The 21,946-nt window shown below is 44.1% G+C and overlaps 3 long non-coding RNA genes across 4 annotated transcripts in view; 1 reads left to right on the forward strand and 2 right to left on the reverse strand.

The window, feature by feature from the left end:
* Positions 1-413: 413 nt before the first annotated feature.
* LOC125407291 (uncharacterized) overlaps positions 414-21,946 on the forward strand; it is a 56,600-nt gene continuing 35,067 nt past the window's right edge. Inside the window, exons 1-2 of the long non-coding RNA XR_014997954.2 lie at positions 414-601; positions 2,657-2,818. This is a non-coding gene — a long non-coding RNA (uncharacterized LOC125407291). The remainder of the gene's footprint in view (positions 602-2,656; positions 2,819-21,946) is intronic.
* LOC125407290 (uncharacterized) lies at positions 8,544-21,875 on the reverse strand. Of its 2 annotated transcripts, XR_014997953.2 has the most exons (3): positions 21,748-21,875; positions 11,511-11,831; positions 8,544-11,157 (listed from the first exon to the last, which is right to left on the reverse strand). It is a non-coding gene; the product is annotated as an uncharacterized LOC125407290 (long non-coding RNA). The 2 variants fall into 2 exon arrangements; XR_014997952.1 differs by lacking the exon at positions 8,544-11,157 and having other exon boundaries at positions 11,246-11,831.
* Positions 15,120-20,544, reverse strand: LOC148119008 (uncharacterized). Its single transcript, XR_015735692.1, has 3 exons — positions 20,425-20,544; positions 20,198-20,316; positions 15,120-16,370 (listed from the first exon to the last, which is right to left on the reverse strand). It is a non-coding gene; the product is annotated as an uncharacterized LOC148119008 (long non-coding RNA).

Raw genomic sequence — 21,946 nt, forward strand, 5'->3', positions numbered from 1 at the left:
ATTTGGGGAAAGCCCAGTGTTGTTTAATGTTCTAGTAATCCCTTGTCACTTCATAAATTGATTCTCCATTTACTGTAGTTTATAGTATTTCAAATGGGAGGCTCTTGATTGAAGCCATATAAGATATGTGCACATATGTATTTTCACACATATGTCTTTGATAATATATATAAGAGTTCACGTGGCTCCAGATGAAGGTGGTGCATGCCTTTGATTCCAGCACTCGGGAGGCAGAGGCAGGTGGATCTCTGTGAGTTCGAGGTCAGCCTGCTCTACAGAGCTAGTTCCAAGACAGCCAGGGATTTTAACAGAGAAACTCTGTCTCAAAATCAAAACCAAACCAACAACAACAAAAAGAGCTCATGTGGCGAACTGGCTTAGATGATTAGGCTCTGCTGTCCTGAAAACTGCATTTAGAAAAGTTACTTTTGGTATCTAAGAGGAAGTAGCCGCTGTGATTCCAAAGAGTAGGTTTCATGGGTAGATCTTGGCTAAGAACCTCTCTCCTTTAAAGAAGATTAAGACCTTTTCCTGCCTGAGCTTTATAGCTTCAGGACCAAAGGTGGTGGATGCCTCTTCTGATGCTTTACGTTTTTGACAGGTATGGGATGTTTGCAATTGCTTGGGCCTACAGTAAGAGACGGGGGGGAGGGAGGGGAGCGAGCATTTTGCTTTCCTTTCAAATAATTTGGATCTGTCTGAGGAAATGATGTTGTCTGGTAAATAAAATGGGGATTATTTTTAACTGATCTTCAAGTATCTTAGTTTGCAATATCATATCCTACTATGTTCCTTTATATGATATTAATATGTGACTTTAAGGAGGAGTACTGGATAATGCAGTCTTCAGTGGCACCTGTTCATTGCAGCTGAAGGGGTCCCCACAGCAAGACATGCAGACATGCAAGGCTCTAGGTCTAGACTTGATACCTGCTTTCCCTAGTTGTGTGCTTCGGTTCCACAAATACAAAGAATGATATGAATTCTTGAGGATGTTTGAGCTTGCTTGCGTTAGCAAAGAATGTGCCTAGATCTGACTGCGGTGGTATATACTGGTGACTCTAGACACTCTGGAGAAAGGGAGGTGGAGAGATGGCACGTTCAGAGCTATTCTGTGGCTGCGTAGTGAGAGTCTGCCTGAACAAAACTAAACATCCATCTCTTTACTATATATGACCCTTAGCTCAAATAAATTAAAAAAAAAAAGATTCAGAATGTGCCTGGCATATCAGAGGTGCTAATGTCACATTACAACTACACAGTACACTGTGAATGAAAGTTAAAAGAAATCAAAATTGACCTTTAGAATGAATTCTCCTTAGGGCCTCTGCTGGAGGGCAAGAGGGTGAGGAAAGTAGAGCAGTGTTGTACTTTGACTCCGACTCAGCATGGTGGCAGATTTGGGGGATGGGCGACTTATTGACAAACAACTTATTCGTGGTATTTACAGTGGGAGGGAGAAGACTCTTGTTGTCTCTGGCTAGAATGTGTGGATTGTGCTGCATTTGCAGGGAATAAAACATTGTGGATTTCCTCTGGTTACCCCCACCCCCACTCCTGGAGCCTGTGCAACAGTCTGACAATGTGCTTTGTGCTGGAGACTTTGGCTCAGAGGGTACCTTTCCTCTTGGCTCACGCCGCTCATCCATCCCAGCATCCAGGGGAGTGCAGACTGGCTTCCTGGTGCTCCTTGGTGGGTACAGTAGCTGTGAAGACAGGTGCCACTGCTGAGGGGCTAGCACTGCTTATTTTACCCAGTCTCAGTCTTCCTGAACACTCTGATCCGAGAAAGAGCTGGTTACAATTTGTCATAGAATTCAATGATGATTGTTATTTATGTCCATCCCCACGGGTAAATAGGTCCTTTTAGCTCCAAGTCATATTTCTGAGAGGCTATTGGCACTTCCCGTGCCTTCATACTCTTAGATTTTAACGTATGTGTTTTAGTTCCGGTGGTTTGCAACTGTCGCTGAAAGTGAGGCCTTCAAAGGCCCCGGCTACTGCCGGTCAGTCTACTGACTACAGCATCATGTCAGGAGCAGCCTCACGAGGTTTGTGGGTTTTGGCTTCTCCCGTTTCTCATCTACTATTTCTTTTCAGTATTACCACGGTTAAATTCCTCATTGGACATGCAGTCGACTAAAATCACATTTCAGTTTGGACTTAATCAGCATAGCAGAGAGTCTTGGTTGTTCCAAAGAACCTCCCCAGATCCGTTCCTTGGTTCTGGTGGCCCTGAGGAATTGGTAGTTTTAGAGAAGCGACCAACTTTAGTGTCCCTCCATCAGTAAGAGGGCACTGAGGGAGCAGTAGCTCAAGGTGAGCTTTCTCCACGTCACGGCTCACGCGGAGAGCTTTTCTGGACCTGTTTTTACCCCTTTCACCGGTATTCCCGTTCCTGCCCAAAGCCCGTTCATTCTGACGTGGGTAGCAGGAACCTTCTGCTTTAGCTACCTACGGTGTCCTGCGTGCTTTCCTTCGGTGTGAGAAACACCGTGCCCCAAAGCAGCTTGGGCAGGAAAGGGTTCCTTTCATTTACAGCTTGTCGCCGCCGATAACAAGGGAAGTCAGGGCAGGAGCCGGAGGAAGGAACTGAGGCAGAGCCCGTGGAGGGATGCTTCCTGACTTGCTCAGCTTGTTCTTTTGTTTAACACAGGAACACCTGCCCAGGAGTGGCACCACCCTGGGAGCTGGACCCTCCCGCATCAATCCTTAATGAAGAAAATGTTCCACTGATTGCAGCGAATTGCACAGGCCGGAGTGATGGCATTGTCTCAGCTGAGGCTGCCTCTTCCGGGTGACTCTAGCATGTGTGAAGGTGAGAACAACAACCAAACGAACCAAAATCCTCACCAGGACACACGGAATAACCACACCTCTTATAACACTTGTTCCAGGTTTCAAACTTAAAAAAAAATCATTTAGTTAATTATTATGACAGGATCTCATTATATAGCCCTGGATAGCCTGGAACACAACATGATCTTGCTTCAGCGTCCTGTATGCAGGTATGACAGTCTTGTGTCACTCACTACACTCAGCTTTCAGACTCACCTAAAGCACCTTTCAAATGTACTACCCGCTGAAGTAATACGGTCTTTTGAGATGGCTATGGCAGTGGTATCTCTTCTTTTACAAACTGAAAGGCCAAGGTTCACGGAGCCGCATACTGTGTTCTCCAAATGCTATAGGAAGAGAACTAGCCCTTTCGCTTTCATTGGGTAAAGAATAGATGTGTCTCTGGGCGTGTGCTGGGATTTAAACAGCGTCTGGTCACCTAGTTATGTGTTGTACAGTAGTCTGACCTAACAGGGAAATATCAGTAATTTGTCTCGTCTTATTTTGAGAAACTTTGTAATGATATAAAATTCTTAGGGTTTTCAGGAGAGCGAGCGAGCGAGCGAGAACACAATAATATAGACTAGAAATAAATCTCTTCCTCTCACTGGTGAGCATTTCACTGGCACCAACATCTGCAAAAATAAAGTTTAGTGCGGTTGAAGAAAAGATGAACCCACTACATTGCCTGTTTCTCATTGCTGAGCCTAATTTCTACCCCCCCCCCCCCACAGAAACAGCCAGCATTGACCCCAGAGCCTAGCGCAGGGAAGCTCAGTAAACAGGGAGCAAAGCAGAAGGCTGCCACTAACCCAAACATCCTGTCTCCTTCCCTCCCTGCTCCTGCCTTCTGCTTTGCTCCCTGTGTTGTGGAACTGCTTCTTCCTTGCTGTTGCATTCCCGGGCTACCCTAAGGGTCTGTCAACTCCCATGCAACCTTTGAGATCTCAGAAAATTGGCCTCTGTTTCTGAGATTCTACTGTGAAGGAAGAGTTTTCATAACTAATGAATAGTCCTGTAAATGCATTTCTACACAGAATTCACCATGGTCTTTCTTGAAATTGTAAGTGCTAATTGAATATTTAATAAGTCTTCTAATGTATAAAATGAGATGTATTGATATATTATGGGTAGCATAAGATATTAGTTATTACTGGATGCATTCAATTCTGCTGGCAAAGAAAAATAAGATTAGGTGCCTTGGAAAGATAAGATGTTTTTGACAGGTGTATGAATAGTCTAAATACATTTCACAAGTCTATAAAGAAGCGGGTATTCTTTTTAAGTAGTAAATATTCATCTGCACTAAGCCAATCTTTTTACAATATGTATTCCCTCGAGCATAGGAAACATGGTAGCTATTCCTATCACTGAAAAAATGTGTGGTTACCTTGACAACAGCATCTTTGTTTCTGCTTCCAAGTACCACCAGGTACTTAAGTCTAACAGCTATAGCTATGTAACATCTCTGTTTCCACTGAGGAAACAAAACGCATTCATGCATCAGCTCCTGGAGGTTATGATAAGAAGCAAGCTTGCAAATTTTTGGAGAAGAAATGAAAAGTTCTATATGTCAGTGGAGGTTATTGAGCTTTCTAAATGTTTTATTTATTTCTGTTTTATATTCATTAATGTTTTGCATGCATATATGTCTGTATGAGACTGTTGGATACCCTAGAACTGGAGCAAGGGAACCAGGAAGGGGTATTTTATTTCCAAAGACCCTTACTGTCTTTCTCCAGCTCTTCTCTGCACCAGAACCCCAGGCACTGTGTGCAGGGGTGACCGTGTGAATGCACAGCCTGTTAAGATGCACAGGGATGCCTTTACCAGATGGAGGGGGCTCCAGGTATAATGCACAGATGGTCTCAGCTCTCCATTTGCTGACTAGGGGCCTTGGAGCATCAGCAAGCATCTGAACGCTACTTTCTCTTGGTACTTCCTTCCTCCACCCTTACCTTAGGGCGACTTAACTCCACTCCTTTCTTGTGTTCTTTAGTTCTGGAGAGAAGCAGAGCTTATGTGCTTGTGGTCGTTGTCCCGAACTAGAGACTTAATGAACTAACTGGAAGTCATTACAGGGCTTCTGGTCTCCTCTGAAGCCCCACAGCCACTCTACTTTCCTTGTTTATGTTGGGATGTTTGCGTAAGATTTTCATCTAGAAATTTCTGCATTCAACATAGGAACACAGACACGGGGCAGGGGAGCCTATTTTGTTCATTTTTTAAAGGGAGCTCTAAGAGAAGAGGTGTGAGGGTTTAGTTTGACACAACTCCTTGGCATGGCAAGGGTTGCCAGTGCATTTATCAAATGGAGTCATGGGGTATGGGGCTTTGGCATACCTCAGGCAGTAGTCAGTTTATGATACATTCTCAAAATCTGCTACCCAGGGTGTACATTCCGAGTGGCGTTTGCATAGACATACTTTGTGTGCAGTCTCTGTAGACTAGCTTGTTAAATTCTGGCTAGTCAGTTCAATCTCCTAATTGTAATGGGAGGCATTGTTAAAAGGAGTCAGTGATACACGTGGAGGGAGAGGGAACTTTAAAAATGGAAACAGTACCTGTAACGGAGTCTATTTAGATGACACTTCAATATGCTTTAAAAATTAAAGTTTAGGTTAAATGGTATTTTGAAAAAAAAAAATAAGCCGGGCATGGTGATATACACCTTTAATTCTAACACTCTGGAGGCAGAGGCAGGTGGATCTCTGAGTTTAAGGCCAGGTTGGTCTACAGAGTGAGAAAACAGTCAGGGCTACACAGAGGAACTCTGTCTCAAAAAACCTAACAACAACAACAATTTAGAGTGTTTGAATATGTGTAAATGCAATTTTCAGAGCCATCATTCTGACGCTTCTACAATTCAGAAGCCCTCCTCCCTCCAAACATCTCAGAGTGAGAGATGCTTCGTCCCACTCCTGCGCAGAAAGATTGCGCAGGGGGAGTCGCTGGCCTTTGCAAGCTCCGCTCCAGGGAGCACTTCTCCTTTGTGGAAATAGGCAGGGTATGAGGAGACTCAGTCGTTCGGAAGACCAGAATGACTTTAGGAACATTTCCATGTATGCTGATTGGGTGGGGCGGGGGCGGGGTAGAGGGTTAGGTGAAAGCTAGAATTAGTCATATGAATTACTGGTTTCTTTGGATCCTGGGCTGCTCCTGCTCTAATCAAAGCCAGCAGCAAATCCTACAGCCAGCTTCAACACGGCCACTGTTTGTGTCCCACTCATATAAAAGTTCAGGCCAAGGTACAAACCACAGTCCTCCCTTTCTTGGATTTTCATGCAAAGACTATTTTAAGGTAAATTTAAATGTCAAACCTTCAAGCACATTGAACAGAAGAGGCTTCAGCTTCCTCAGTTCACAGCTGAACTACAAAATTTGAAAAACAATTCTGCTGAGGGTGCTCACATTTCCAGAGGTCTCATTTTCACTGAGCTCAAGTTCCAGAAGAAAACAGAGTCGCTATGCTGGAGGAATGGGGCAGAAGGAGTATTGAGGAAAACACCTTCATGCCCAGGAGAGAATCAGGGCCCAGTGTGTGGGGGCCATGGAGGCTTTATGTAGTGTGTCAATAGACACAGTGCCCGCGCTGTTAGGAATATTCAGAGTGGACCTAAACAGACGCGGATGTAATATGCCACTCCGGACACACTCATGGGTATACCCCTAGCGAGACTACAGGAAGATCACGGCGCCTCTCCTCAGTGTTTTGTTATGTACAAATTTCAGGTTAAATGCACACTCAGTGTTCATAGTAGAAATCACAGTTTTGATCCGTCCTGGACAGCTGGAAAACTTCCCACAGGGCTTCGAGAAGGTTCTTCAGTCAACAGATGTTTTTTGATAATAGAAGACAGGAAGCTTACAATATGTGTCTAACTTCAAAGATTTTAAAATGTGGGAATATTCTTTAGGGAGTTTGCTAAGCAGAGAGTTTAAAAGCGCTTTCAGGTGGCTATGTCAGCGAAGCAGAATGTCATAAAGAACAAGGAAGCCTAAGTTACCAAATGGTAAAGTGTGTTCAGGCAATCTAGAGAAATCTTGAGGTAGAAATAATTGAGCCAATAACAGTGTTTTCCTGTCATTCATCCGTTGTTTCTGAAGTTGTGAAATGTGTTCCAATGGGCTCTTTTTTTTTTTTTTTTTTGTTGTTGTTGTTGTTTTCAAGACAGGGTTTCTCTGAAGCTTTGGAGACTGTTCTGGAACTAGCTCTTGTAGACCAGGCTGGCCTCAAACTCACAGAGGTCCACCTGCCTCTGCCTCCCGAGTGCTGGGATTAAAGTCATGCGCCACCACCGCTCGGCTCCGATGGGCTCTTGAGACTGTGGTAGGAAGAGCTCTAACTGCCTAGCCCTCAGTTTTGCACAGCGTCTCAGGGGCTTGGCATTGTGTCTAAGGTTTGACTTCTATTTGGAAGCTTGCCCAGTTCCAGTGACTGTGTTGAGTGGGCAACAGTGGTTTGCATTCCCACCTCCTCATCAAGACCACATTTTGGTTTTCCTCGTCCAAACACCTAAACACCTTGGTTAGCATTGTGCCTGTGACCAGAAGGCCTAACCCTGGTGTCCACCCAGTTCCATGCCTGCCTTGGTGCTTGTTAGGTTAATACAGCATCTTCCATGTGTTTGCGTAGTGGAGATGTTTGTTTATACCTGCCTTCCTATACGAGCGAAAGGAGCTTTGTGTCAAGAATTACCAAATTTCATAGTATGACTTACTTATTTGTTTGTCTTTTTAATTGCATTTTCTTTCGGTTTGTATCCCTCTGGTGTATCTTATTATCTCCGTTATGTTATCTGTTATTGTGTAACAATCAACATTCAATACATGGTGGTTTAAAGAACAGTGCCTTAGTATGTGGGTTGGTTCTGTCTGAGGTGAACAGCTGATATCTGCTGGGTCATTCCTGTGGCTTGGGAGCTTGCCTGGGCTGGAGGCAAGAAAGCTTTACTTCTCAGGATAGCTCAGATTGGGGCTGTAGCTCAATACGGGGCTTGCTAAGCACGCATGAACCCTGAGTTTGAGCCCTAGCACCATATAAATGGGGCAAGGTAGCTCATGTCTGTCAATTGAGTACTCAGCAGATAGCGACAGGAGGATCAGAAACTTGGCTAGAGACCCCGTCTGAAAAAAAAAGTGAGAGAAAAAAGAACCTCTTATGGTTCAGTTCTTGTTCCTTCCAAATTCCTGTGTGAAAACTTAACATGTAATGTGATGGAATAAGAGGCAAGGCTTTAGGTCATGGTTAGGTCATGGGGCCTCTGTTTTTCTGAACTGGGTTAGTGTCTTTGTAAGGCATTGGGGACCATGTTTGACCATTCTACTGTGTGAGGATGCTGCAAGAAGGGAGCAGGGGAGCCTTGGACAGACACCAGTCTGATGGTGCCTTGATCCTGGCCTTCTCAGCCTGTAGCACTGTGAGGAATGCATTCTGTTGTGTTTGCAATACTCAGTCTCAGGTATTTGGTGACAGCAGCAGGAACAGAATAAGGCTCAAGTGCAGTTGACAACAAGCAGCGGTGGCCAGAATGACTCACGGGCAGAGCCTTGTCCATTGCAGTCACTTGGGAAGCTGGTGCAAGCGTTTCTGCATCATGCCTGGAACCCAAGAGAGTAGAAAAGGAAACCACACAGTCTGTTGAGACTAGGCCCGGAACTTGCAAAATATCACACAATTGAAGGAACCCACATGAATTCAGGGCTAACTTCACATCTTTGGGGCGTTTAATGGCACGTGTGCTGTGATGGAGGGATCTTTGTTAAAGAGTTTACGAACAAAACCAGAAGTGCTACACATCTGTATTCAGCACTCCAGAGAGAGCAGAAGGGTCATGAGGTCAAGTCTGAGGCTGGTATGGGCTCCGGGAGACCCTGTCTCAAGCAATATAAACAAAAAACAGAAGTGGTCTGAATAGTAGGACCTGTCATATCAGACATGACAGAAATGGTGGGATTGTTACTGCAATGACTGATATCTGCATTAACAAGGCTCTGCATCAAGTAGGCAACTGAATTTCACACTGCACCGTGGTCCGTTGATAAGAGTTAGCACCCAGTGCGTACCATTATAACACCATAAGTGAAGTTTCATGTATAACATGTGGCACAAACTTGCCCTTTCATTCTGATCAGGGGAACAGGTATGTAAACAAGGGGCTACAGCGCAATAAGCGTGGTACAGCAGAGGGCTTTAACTATACAGTTTTGGCAGTTACGCTAAAGTATGAAAGTATAATGGCTTCCTTTGTACTGTAATTTTTAGCCAATCTCGAGACCGTGAAACCCGGCGAGATATAAAAGCACTATAGAAGCCCCTGAAACCCATGTTGTGCAGCAGAGATCAAAGCCGCTATGAGGGCCGAGGAAAAGGCTTCAAGGTGGGAACGTTTACATGTGGGAAGGGCGGATGACTGGGGAGGAAGCACCGGCTTGAGCTGGAAGCCAGTTAGATGTGGGGAGGTCAGATGGGCCTAGAGAAGGAAAAGGAAACCACGAGGGGACAGGAATTCCGGGTCCCGGGGAAAGAGGAGCAGGAAAGACAGTAATTCAAGGCTGACTGATCTCTAGATGAGGGGGAATGGTAGATGGTAAAAGTCACAGGCGTCAAAAGAGTAGGTTTTCTGGGACCGTCTTTCCAGACCTGGGCTCTGTCCGTGTGCACTTTAGAGCCTTGTGACGAGTCTGTGAACACCTTCAGTGGGGTTCTGCAGCTAGCCTGCCTGGCTAAACACCCTCCAAGGGATTCTGGTGAATCCAAACACCCTAAGCAGGATCACAGAGTTCTAGTGTGGCTGGTCGGGTAGGAGGGTGCGATGCCAGGAAGGGTGACAAGTACTACGAAGGTTAATTCGAAGTCTACCGAATGCAAACAATAAAGCAAATTCAGTAAGTGGAGCTGAGGAGGTTGGAGTGCTGCTTTTCTAGGGTCGTGTGGCAGTCAATGAAGCTCTTGGGAGGCAGCGCGAAGCTAATGGACTCTGTTTAGCTTATTAAGGCAAGAAAAGTACCTCGCAGCATTAACCACTGAGATCAAAGTGGCTTCTCCCAACACCAAATCCCTTACCACCTCCATCCATTGGCATCTGAATCCTTCTCTCTGGTGGGAGGAAAGTAACACAGATACTCTGTATAAATGAAAATCCATCTTGGTGGCCAGGGAACCAGAGCAGAGAGGCATGTGTGTTGTGCGTGTGAGGGAGAGAGAAGAGCAGGGGCGATCGCCCACTGGCCATCGACGGATTGGAGTCCACTCCCATAGTCAGTAGACAGGAACGTGTCAACCTAAGAGTGATGGCCTTCTTAGTTCCACACAGTGTCTAGGATAGTCTTCAGGATGGCTTATTGTGCAGGAACTCCGAGAGAAGAACTGATTGTCTGGTCTTCAAGACTTCTGTCTGAGGGAATGGGTTTGGGTATAGGATTTAGTTTAGAGTGTCTCCCCCACCCCACACATATTGTTACCCTCTTTTTTCAAGAGATGATAAATTCTCCCTGGGAGTCCCAGCTTCTGGCACTCTAGTGTCATCGCTAGTGAGGACCCATGGAGCCCATCACGACAAAGACGGCCAGGCTTTGCGAAGCTCACCCCCTTGCACAGACTTTACAGTGGTGTTCAAACTCACTACAGCAGATGAAGGGACAATAGTGTAGGGGTCACTTGCGCGGATGACAGACAGCAGTAATACTACCGCTGCCAGTGGTACTGGTAACAGACGGTGGCTGACAGTCGTTTGGAATCTACTGGGCTCCAGCAAGTGTTCCAGAGCCTTCTACACATAAACCAATTTAATCCACACAGTAGCAATCAATGCACTATACTCTTCTCAAAAGCGAGAAGACAGACCCAGACAGGCCCCATAGCTTCCAAAGAGAGGAGCTGGGCTCTCAATGAGGCTAACATGTGAGTGGTACTGATAGAAGTGAGGGCTATGCATGTTCTGGAGGGTGAAAAAAAATCCACATTAGAAGAGACTGGTCCATCTCAGAAGTCACCCTTGACTCTGAGGAGGACGGATGTCCACTCTCCTCAGCTGCCCAGAGTGGTCCCTGCCTCTCTGAGAAGGGGCCTGTGATATGGCAGGAACCTCTGGAAGGCTTCTCCCAGGACTTCTCGACGGCAGTGATACACCCCAGAATTATGAGATGCTGGGACGCATCGCTAGTGAGGACCCACGGAGTCTATCACGACACAGACGGCCTTGATGTTGGGCTGCAGGAACACTTCCTCTTCTTTCCCCCCTCCTGGGAAGGAGCCGCTTTCAGGGAGCAGTTAACTGAGCAGGCATCTGGAGCCCCGTTTATTTGGACCTTTTGTTCCTGACAGACAGGAATCACAGAGATGAAAGTTAGATAAAAGAATAGAGCTATGAGCAGGATTTATGGAGAAGCGTGTGAACAGGAAGGAGACCTTCAGGCGGGATTTATTTATAGTGCTGCGGGGACTGTATGGATCAGTGTTGTGAGCAGGGAGTGTTCAGGAACTGTGGCGTTAAAACCCCTTTAATGTTCTTCGTAGGTGCCTGGAGGGTTCATAGTGATGCTTTCAGTCAAGTCGGAAAGCTCCCGACCGCATTTCCCCGTAAAGGTTCTCACGGGCTCCTCTTTCCGAATGCCGCCATCTTGGGCAGCCCTTGCCATCCACAATGTAGGCCCAGGCTCACGACTCTCACCTGGATACTTGGGCGAAGACTGGTTGTACGGGCACATATTCCGGAGACCGTATCTCCTCCTGCTGCCAGCATTCACTCCAGCTTCCTCATTGCTGTACCCAGAAAACCATTCTCTTGTCACTCTTAATTAGGCCTCTGGGTACTTTATGTAAGGGTGACATTTTCTCCTGACAGGCAGTACTACAGTATAGAATTGTCCTTGTCACTCTTTATTGCTTTGAACAGCTATGAGATCTCTTACAAGATGCCTATGGCTTCCTAAACACACGTTGATGGCACTGTGTCACCCATCTTGAAATGGCGAAGGTCACAGGCAATGTGCTGGAGGAAGGAAGACAATGAACACACTATTATAAATAGATGTGTGCTTCAGAATGGTCCTTTCAGACCTGGGGACGTTAGTTGGCAATTAGGAAGGAAATGATGAAAAGCAATCACAGTTTTATATATTTTTAGGAAACTCTTCTTCAGATGTATACCATGTACTGGATATATGTTTAATTTGGTTGCCAGAGGCTTAAATATTTTAGTGTAGCTATTTTCTTTATATTGAAAAAATGAATTCAAAGCTAAGACTGAAACAGCACTTGATACACACACACACAGACACACACACACAGACACACACACAGACACACACACACAGACACATACACACACAGACACACACACATACACACACACACAGACACACACACACACATACACACACACAAATTTTAATGGATCCAGATGACCTTGCAGAATTGAAGGATCATCCTTTTTAAAATTTTTATTTTGATGTTTTTCTGCATATATGTGAGAGTGTTGGGTCTCCTGGAACTGGAGTTACAGACAGTTGTGAGCTGCCATATGGGTAGTGGGAATTGAACCAAGGTCCTCTGGAAGAGTAATCAGTGCTCTTAACCACTGAGCCATCTCTCCAACCCCCTTCTGAACTTTTAAGAGCATATACATGGGAGACTATTTCAGTTTGTACTGAATTTCACTTAATTTCCCAGCAATCCTCAAAAATACATTTTAATGATAAAACATTGCATTTTATATTAGATTTGTTATCTGGTTTTCAAAATGTCTTTAGGCATTAGGTTAGAATTGCTACTATATGTGTTGCTAATCTGTTGAGGGAGAATGAGTATCAACTGCATTAAAGTAGCGACAATGGGCTGGGCCTGGTGGTAGCAGACTCCGTCCTGCAGTCCTAGCATAGGGAGCAGAATCTATAAGAACTGGCATTCTAGGCCAAGTTGGGCTACATAGTAGGTCCTTTTATCAAAAAAGAAAAGAAGAAGAAAGTAATGGCAGAACCATTCAGTTGTTAGTCCACACCCAGTAACCGTTAAACCTCCAGTACTTGCGTAGGCAGGTGCTGTTACAGTAATACAAAGGGTCAGGGCTGGATGTAAATTCCTCAGAACTCTAATTTCATCATCTCTAAAGGAGGAACCTATGATCAATTACTGCTATTAATATTTTAATAATGCTTTAAAGTTCTTCTGCTGAAGATTAAATGAACAGCGCATGTCATATGCTTGTACCACAGCTGTTTTGTGATGGGAAAATGGGCAGAAGGAATGTTCAAGAAGCTGCCCAGCTCCTGAGCTTCCACTGGTCATTGGTTTCCCATTCTCCTAGAGCCTTTGGAGCGCTGCATTTGGGAAAGGAGGCCTTGGGATTGAGGCCTAATTTCTGCGCCAGGAATCCAATTCTAACTTGGGCAGAGTGGCAAGGTCACAGGGAAAGCTGCTATTTATAGCTGGGTCCTGATGGCACTTGTCTCTACTTCTGCACCATCTGAGGGTAGCATACCTGTCCAGCCTTAGGGAAAGATCATTTCCTCATGATCCTCCTGAAATCATGTCCTCCTGGAATTTGGTTGCATGTGTTTCCCTCTGCTTCCTTCCCTCGGGTTTGACTTGGCATTGGTGTTCACTGTTTCTATCTGTTGAGGTGCAGGCTTGCAGGCACACAGAGAAAGCCTCCTCTTCTCTACTCTGTATCTATATAGTACTGGTCATTTCTTAGCATCAGGGCTCTTACACAAGTCAATCACTGAATATTAATTGATAATAAAACTTGGTGCACTCCATGACAAATGCATGGAGAAGAGAAGCTACCTCATAGTTTTGACACGAAGAGACAAAATACTTCTCATCTTTTTCAGTTTTTGGCAGTCATTGACAGAAGAGGTGAGCTAGGGGTATATCTCATTGATTATTTTCCTTGCCTTGGGCCCGTGAGTTGTACCATTCCCAGCTGCAGATGCCTTCAACTGTTTATTTGGTTTTTTAAAGACCCCAAACAAAACAAAACAAAAACAAAGTAAAACAAAATAAAACCTAAATCAAGAGAATGGAGAGTTTTCTAGGTTCTCAAGCCAGAAAGAACAAAACTGTTTGGGTAGTGAGAGTTATCCTATCCTCCCCTCACTTCCCCTACCTATTCTGCTCTACTGTACCCTACCCTACCCTACCCTACCCTACCCTACCCTGCCCTACCCTACCCTACCCTATCCTATCCTATTCTCCCCTCCCCTACTCTACCCCACTCTCCCCTCCCTACCTATTCTGCTCTACTGTGCTCTACCTTACCCTATCCTACCCTACCCTACTCTACCCTAACCTACCCTACCCTACCCAACTCTACCCTACACCATCCTACCCTCCCCTACCTATTCTGCTCTACTGTGCTCTACCCTACCCCATCCTACCCTACCCTACTCTACCCTACCCTGACCCTATCCTACCCTGACCCTATTCTATTCCAGTTTTGTTAGCCAGATCAAGTTCTGGTATTAATACTAAGCTAATTTACATGCCTGCAAATCTGAAATTTCTCATGTTCTAGGTGCAGGGCAATGAACAGTGGTGGTCAGGAGAGGAATGCCAGGAAATAGAAGCCACTGTATTTCAGGATAACTGTACAGCATCCTGCAGTGGGGGATCGAATAGATCTAGAGTGACCGTGAGGTAGATCTGATGTTGCATAGGTTATATGCACTTCCCAGTTGATTTCAGTGCCTTGAGCCTGTGCCTGAGCACTGCATTGACATAAATGGCTTTCCATTCTCTATTGCCATTAGGAGAGTTTTCTTTCTTCTTTTTTCTTTTATTTTTAATTAATTTTTTTTGAGACAGGGTTTCTCTGTGTAGCTTTGGAGCCTGTCCTTGAACTCACAGAAATCTGCCTACCTCTGCTTCCCAAGTACTGGGATTAAAGTCATCTGCTACAACTGCCCGCCTTCTTTCTTCTTTCATTCTCTTTTAATGTGTCCCTGACTGACAGGATAGATAGGAAAGAAGGATGCTCTAGGAAGTTTGCTACAGGCAGGCAGGGAATGCCAGGCCTAGATCCATCTATTCTAGAAAATTATCTTAAGACTGAATTGTTGCCGTTGGCTGCTAATCTTTGCTATATCTTTAACTAATCTCAGTGTCTACAGTTATCATGGCTTCAGTAAAGGGATGAGTTGGGTCTCCTCTACCTTATTGTAAATAATACAGCCTTATTTCATAAACTTCTGCAGTTAACTATTTGGAGCACATACACATATTTGTTTTTTTACAGACACCTCTCAGAAGAAAAGGAAACATGAAAACAGAGAAGGAATGGGGTAAATCACAACAGGAGGAAGCATTTATTTTTCTTTAGTTTTCTGAGATAGTCTGATTGGTAGCCCAGGTTGCCTCTGAACCGGTGATCTTTCTGATTGCTCCCCAAGGGTTGAGATTATAGGTGTGCATCATCACACCTTGATGGAGACATTTGTTAAAAGGTGAAACACTGATTTCAATAGGAATATCTGACTTTTGTTTTTGCGGGAAGCACAGGAGCTTCTTCATGTTCTCAAAGAAAACCCAATTCTGTTAGCTTGCTCCGCACACATGTAGTGACAGTCCGCGCTGGTCTTCTGCCACTGTTCCAACGGTCTCCATTCCTGGATGGAGACTAGACGGGAGACAGGGCAGCATTCTCTGCGCATGCTCAGTGTGCTCCATCTGCTGTGCGTCCTGTCATGTAGTTTCCAGTGTGCTTGAAATGGTTTTATTTACTGCAAATGAGAAAGGTACTATGTTGCCAATGATGGGCTCTGCAGCTCCAGCATCGTGGATAACACTGTCGGGCTACTATTGCAGAATGAAAGGTGAACAGGTAGGTGTTGGACCAAGCGTGTACAGATGACAGTGTACACATCAGCACTTGCTTCCCTTCGGGTGTTCTTTGTACTTCCACACTCATGCCAAGGTGTTAAGCTACTGGAGCAAGGCTTGAATTTAGCCTTACTTGTGAGAGGCAGCCCAACAATTTATTTTGGTGGTTTGCTTTCGACGTTTTTCATCCTCCCATATAATCGGTTTCTCCGTTTACTGTAGAGCAGTGGTTCTCAGTCCTCCGAATGCTGTAACCCTTTAATACAGTTCCTTATGTTGTGCTGACCCCCAACCATAAAATTATCTCACTGCTACTTCATAACTATAATTTTGCTACTGTTATGAATCGTGATGTAAATATCGGATGCAGGATATCTGCTGAGTGACCCCTGTGAGGGTCAAGACCCACAGGTTGAGACCCAGTCCTAAAGCTCAGCAGACTGATTCCAGTCTTAATTTCTCTTAGGCTATTACCTCTCCTAATCATGCTTCTATATAGAGGCTCAGAACATCAACCCTCAAGTCACTAAGTTCATACTTTAGACAAAGACTCAGGAAGCAGCAGCTCAGGTTGAGGCAGTGTCTGTGCCTCATAGTACTCTGAACGAAAGCAATCAAGACCTGGATTCCATGAACAGAGTTGCCAATCTGTGTCTGGCAATCAAGAGGAAGATGGAAAACTTGCTGGTAGATATGACTTGTTAGAATTCTAAGAGGATGAAAGAAAATTTTCCTTTAACTTTTTATATAGAAACAATTCAGACTTACAGAGCATTAGAAAGATAGTACGCTGGTATTTGTAGACCCTTCACACAGTGTTACCAGCATTTTTGTCTCATTCCTCTACTCAGACTCTACTGTTCTGAACCATGAAAGTAGAGGCAGCATGAACTTTACCGTCTGCAAGCAGCAGGCACAACTATGCCTGCAAACCAAATAACTCCACAAGATGATCTTGAAGGAAATCTATATTTGTATTCCTCTAATTGTTTCACACGTATCATTTACAGGTATTTTTCCTCACCCCAATATATATATATATTATGTGTATATATGCATGTGTATGTGTATACACACACACAGAGACACATATTTTGAGGCTGAAGGATTAAACTTGGGCCTTGCCAATGTTAAGCACTCATTCTACCCCTGAAATGCATATTCATCCTCCCCACAACTTGAAATTTGACTATGATCCACATGTGTTTAGTCATGTTTTTTAGTAGTCTCTTGAGATTTATACTTTTGTTAGGTAAAGTATGCCCCATGTGTTATGTTCTGATTATATTTTTTCTTAGTCTCATCTTCTGTCTTTTCCTTCCTTCCTTTCAGTTTTTTAGACAGAGACTTTTGTATAGCAGGCTAACTTTAAACTCACTATGTAGCCCAGGACAACCTTGAACTTCTGCTTCTCTTGTCTCCACTTCTCCAGCACGGAGTGAGATTATAGGAATGCACCACCACACCTGGATTTGGTGCATGCTAGGCAAGTACTCTACCAACTTAGTTAGCTATACCACCTCTCTGATTGCATCATGAATAGAATCATGTTAACCCTTTGGGGTTCAGGTCCTGTGCTAATTAGGGTTTTTGTTGTTAGGACCAAACACCATGAACAAAGCAGCTTGGAGGAGGAAAGGGTTTACTTGGCTCACATCGCACAGTCCTTTGAGGGAAAGCAGGCAGGAACCCAAGCAGCAGAACCTGGGAGCAGGTGGGGCTGTCAAGGAGTGTGCTCACTGTCTTCATGGCTTGCTCAACCTGCTTTCTTATAGAACCCAGGATCACAAGACCAGGAATGGCAGCACCACAATGGGCTGTGCCCTCTCACGTCAATCAAAAATGCCCTACAGGCTTGCTTATAGCTCAATCTTAAGGAGGCATTTTCTCAGTTAGGTTCCCTCCTCTCAGATGACTCTAGCTTGTGACAGGTTGACATCAAACTAGCTAGCACAGTCCCATCAACAGATTTTTGTCATACTATCACATTAAATCTAGAGTTTATGGCTTCTATTTTTTAAAATTTAATTAATTAATTTATTTTTTGTATATGGGTATTTTGTCTGCATTTATGTCTGTGCACCAATTGCATGCTTGGTTGGATCCCCTGAGATTGGAATTACAGACAATTTGAGCAGTCATGTGCGTTTTGGGAATTAAACTCAGGTCCTTTGGAAGGCAATCAGTGCTCTTCTGAGCCATCTCTCCAGAGTCTCCTGTTTTTATATGTCTGTCTATATGTATCTCATGGAGTAAGGGTTTTAATTTTTTCTGTTGTGTGATGTTTTACTCTTTGCTTTTTGAGGGGCCCACCACCCAGCTCTCAAATCACACATGGAGGCTTATTCTTAGTTATGAATGCTTGGCCTTATCTTGGCTTGTTTCTTGCCAGCTTTTGTTATCTTAAATTATCTTGCCTACCTTTTGCCTCTGGGCTTTTATTTTTCTCTATTTCTGTATCCCTTAGTTTACTTCTTACTCCGTGACTGAATGGATGACTGGCCCCTGACCTCCTCCTCTCCTTGTTCTCTTGCCCCTCTTTTCTCTCTCCTCTGAAATTTCTCCTTCTACTTATACGCTCTGCCTGCCAGACCCACCTATCTTTGTTCCTGCCTCACTATTGGCTGTTCATCATTTTATTAGGACCATCAGGTGTTTTAGACAGGCAAAGAACCACAGCTTTACAGTTAAATAAATGCAGCATAAACAAAAGTCATACGCCTTAAAATAATATTCCCCAACATTTTACCAACATTTCTCAAAACCTGAATGTCCCCAAAGGTTAGGGTTGGAGTAAGGTATTTTCATCAGAAGTAAATAGGCATTTACTCCACACTTATATCTTAAATTTATATATGGTTCTCAGCCGTTCGATGTGGATGCTAGGAATTGAACCCAGGACCACTGCAAGAGCAGCAAGTGGTTTTAACCACGGAGACATCTCTCCATCACAGATCCATTTTATTTTTAAACAACTGCATGGTATTCTGCTGCACAAATGTGCCAGGCTGTATCCCACTCCGGTCCTCTATTGTGAGCTGCTCATGTTTTGCTGCTATAACTGCAATGGGGCAATGAGTGAGACTGATGACCCGTTGATTGCAGAAGAACAGTTGGAAACCATTGCTGTCTGTCTGTGTTTGAAACCATGAGACTGATTTTCTTTTTATTATTTTTTTCTTGGTGGGAGGCTTTGAGACAGGGTTTCTCTGTGTAGCCCTGGCCGTTCTATAACTCACTTTGTAGGGTAGGCTGGCCTTGGACTCACAGAGATCTGCCTGCCTCTGCCTCCCAAATGCTGGAATTAAAGGCATGCGCCACCATACCCGACTTTGATTACTTTTTATATTAAACTATTTTTATTCTTGTTAACCTTTAAAAAGCCCGTGTCGACATAGTTTTAAAATACCGTGTCATTAGGTCTCCAAAAGATAACTTACCAAAAGAGAACTCTTAGTTATTATTTGTTCAGTAAATATTCCTCTGTATGTCGAGCATTATATCACATATTATAGTTTCCATTTTACTGAAGCAGTAGGGAGAAGAGGAAGGGAAAGTTAATAGTGTAGTTGTATTAATATTTCCTAGGGAGGAGTTACACAAACTGTAGCTCCTCCCCCTTCCTCCGACCTTTTAAAAATGACTATAGCAAATGTTAGGGCTTAATGTTAAGCATTTTTGTTTGTGTGTCCTTGTGTGTCCAGCTTACATGTTTAGGTATACATGTGGAGAACCAAAGCAGGAATCAGTGTCTTCCCTAATCACCCTCTGTTCTATGTATTAAGTCAAGGACTCTTGTTGAATCTGGCTGTTCTTTCCCAGGCATCCTTTGTCTTTAGCATCCAAGTGCTGGCGTTATAGGTAGCTGCTACACCTGCCCCGTTTTAATCAGCGTTCTGGGACCCATTGTGGCAAGATCTTTATCCACTGAGTCAAATCTCCATCTCTGTGTTAAGTGTTTTTGAAAGCCATGACTACCTTATTATTTGTATTATGAAACTTTCAAAATGCATCTCTGTGGCAGAGGTATACCCAATCCCAGGTTAAGATAGTCAACCTAATATCTATAAATGGATTCCAGATCTTAAAATGCAACAGGCATGTTTTCCTTAATTTTATAGAGCAGAAAAACACTATAAACTTCATTTAACATTTATGTATTAAAATAATTTATTATTTAAATTGTGTACATGTGTGAAATAATTTTTTTTAGAAGAATGCTGTGGGAACTCCTTCAGCCAATAGTTTTTAAGATACTGGCCCACTTTGAGCATGATTTCATGTACTATAAATACAGACAGAAAGAATGAATGCATGGGCCTCTTGGCTGCTGAATTCAGTTTCAGTTCCCAGCACACGCAGAGGACTGCGATTGCTTCTGTTTCTACGAGTTTGCCCCCTAATGAATAAATCTTTGTTATACTCCATTCCGGGCTATTTTGGAACTCTTTTGTACACCAACAAAAGAAGACAATTTTTTTATGTGTATGAATGCTTTGCCAGCATGTTTGTATATGCACCATGTGCTTGTAGTACCTGTAGAGACCAGAAGGGGCCGTCCTATCCTTGTAACTGGTGTTTATGCTGTGCTGGGAACTGAACCTGGCTCTTCTCAAGATCAGCAAGTGCTTTTAACAGTGGAGCCCCTCCGTAGCCTAAAAGCAAAGTTCTAAGATGATGACGAGGCATCGGCTTTCACTTCCTGGAGTCAAGAGGCAGAAGTGCGCAGGGCAGATGCCTGTCGGGACCTCCTTCCTCCTCACCTTGTGGTTTTAATCACCTCCTCAGTCCTTCCTTGTGCCTCTTCTGTTTCCTTTGACATAGTTCATCTTGGCTTTTACTGTTCATTACTATGGTTTTACAAAGGAAATCTGTTCAAACTGAAAAATCCTCTTAGAATTTTTTGTTGATGCCAATATTTTAAAGTTAACGGGTTTTTTAAAAAAAACAAAACCATGACACCAATTTCTATTTTCTTTAGACTTTGCAAAGAGGTTGCTGTTTGTCTTGCTGTCTTTGTAGAGTAATTCCTTCTATTATACCTTATTTTTCTTTTATTTGTTTGTGTGCGCATGCACGCACACACACACACACGCATGCACACACACACACACACACATGCACACACACATTCACACACATGCACACACACATGCACACTTACATGCATGCATGCATGCACTCACACATTTTTTTGTCTTTCCACCATCTCAGCCCTGGGAATCAAACTCAAGTCTGCTTGGAGTTTAGGTCATCAAGATTGGAATCAAAGACCTGTCTCTGTTGAGCCCTCTCTCTGGCCCGCCCTGATAAATCTTTCAGTTGTTCAGATGCCTGGGGAATTACTGACTTCTCCATGTATGACAGTCAGGTGTCATACTGGATTAGTTTTCATTGTTTGTAGTAGTTTTCCCATAATTCCCTTGCGTCCTCTAGCTATGCTACCATTTCAGCTGCACGTCTCCACAGTTGCAATAAATAAAATAATGGTAGCGTGAAGATGCGTGGTTAACTTGTTTGTATGCATATTTCAGCATAGTCTCGAGAGGTAGCTGTTTGAAACATGACAGAAACTGTCAAACATAAGCGCACACACAAGAACAAGTTTCAGACAACACGAAGCAAAACAAGACACACACACAAACAAGAACTGTTCTCACACACGCAGTTGCTGGTTAGTCGGCTGTTTCAGAAGCGGTGGAGACAGAACAAAAGGACATATTTGCATGCCGAAGACTGCGTCGCTATCACCGAATAACCGTCAATCTTGCATTCTCTGTGTTCTTTAAAGCCTGACTAGGTAACTTACAATAAGTACAGATTTGAATCTGTAAAGCACTCCAGTGAGATGCTGTTCTACTGCTCCCTGCTTATGTTATAGTTCCTCCTTAGACTTCATTTGGAAGCCAAGTGTAGTTGACAAGAAAAGTGGGAAATGCCCAAGGGAGTCCTGGCTCTCAGTCTAGGGACACCTCGCCGTCCCTGGGAGTGCCCCGCTAGGCAGCAGCCCACACTTTCTGTACTGTCCAGGAGGCTTCTGAGACTCCTTGAAGTGTCACTGGGAGCGGTTCCAGCCGCGTGCTTACCTGCAGTGTGTGGCTGGTTAAGATGAAGCGGGGTGGGGACCTGGCCTGCCCAGTTGTATCTCTCCCGAGAACATGAAGGAAGTGATTCATGACAACCAGTCAGACCTTGCTGGGAAAATACAACTCAGCATTGCATCAGCCAATGTTTGAAAACAAAGTGTCCCAGGAAACTGTTTGGAAACCCGTCCTATCACTTTCG

This window comes from Myodes glareolus, chromosome 19 (assembly GCF_982192425.1).
Source record: "Myodes glareolus chromosome 19, mMyoGla1.1, whole genome shotgun sequence".
Lineage (NCBI taxonomy): Eukaryota > Metazoa > Chordata > Mammalia > Rodentia > Cricetidae > Myodes > Myodes glareolus.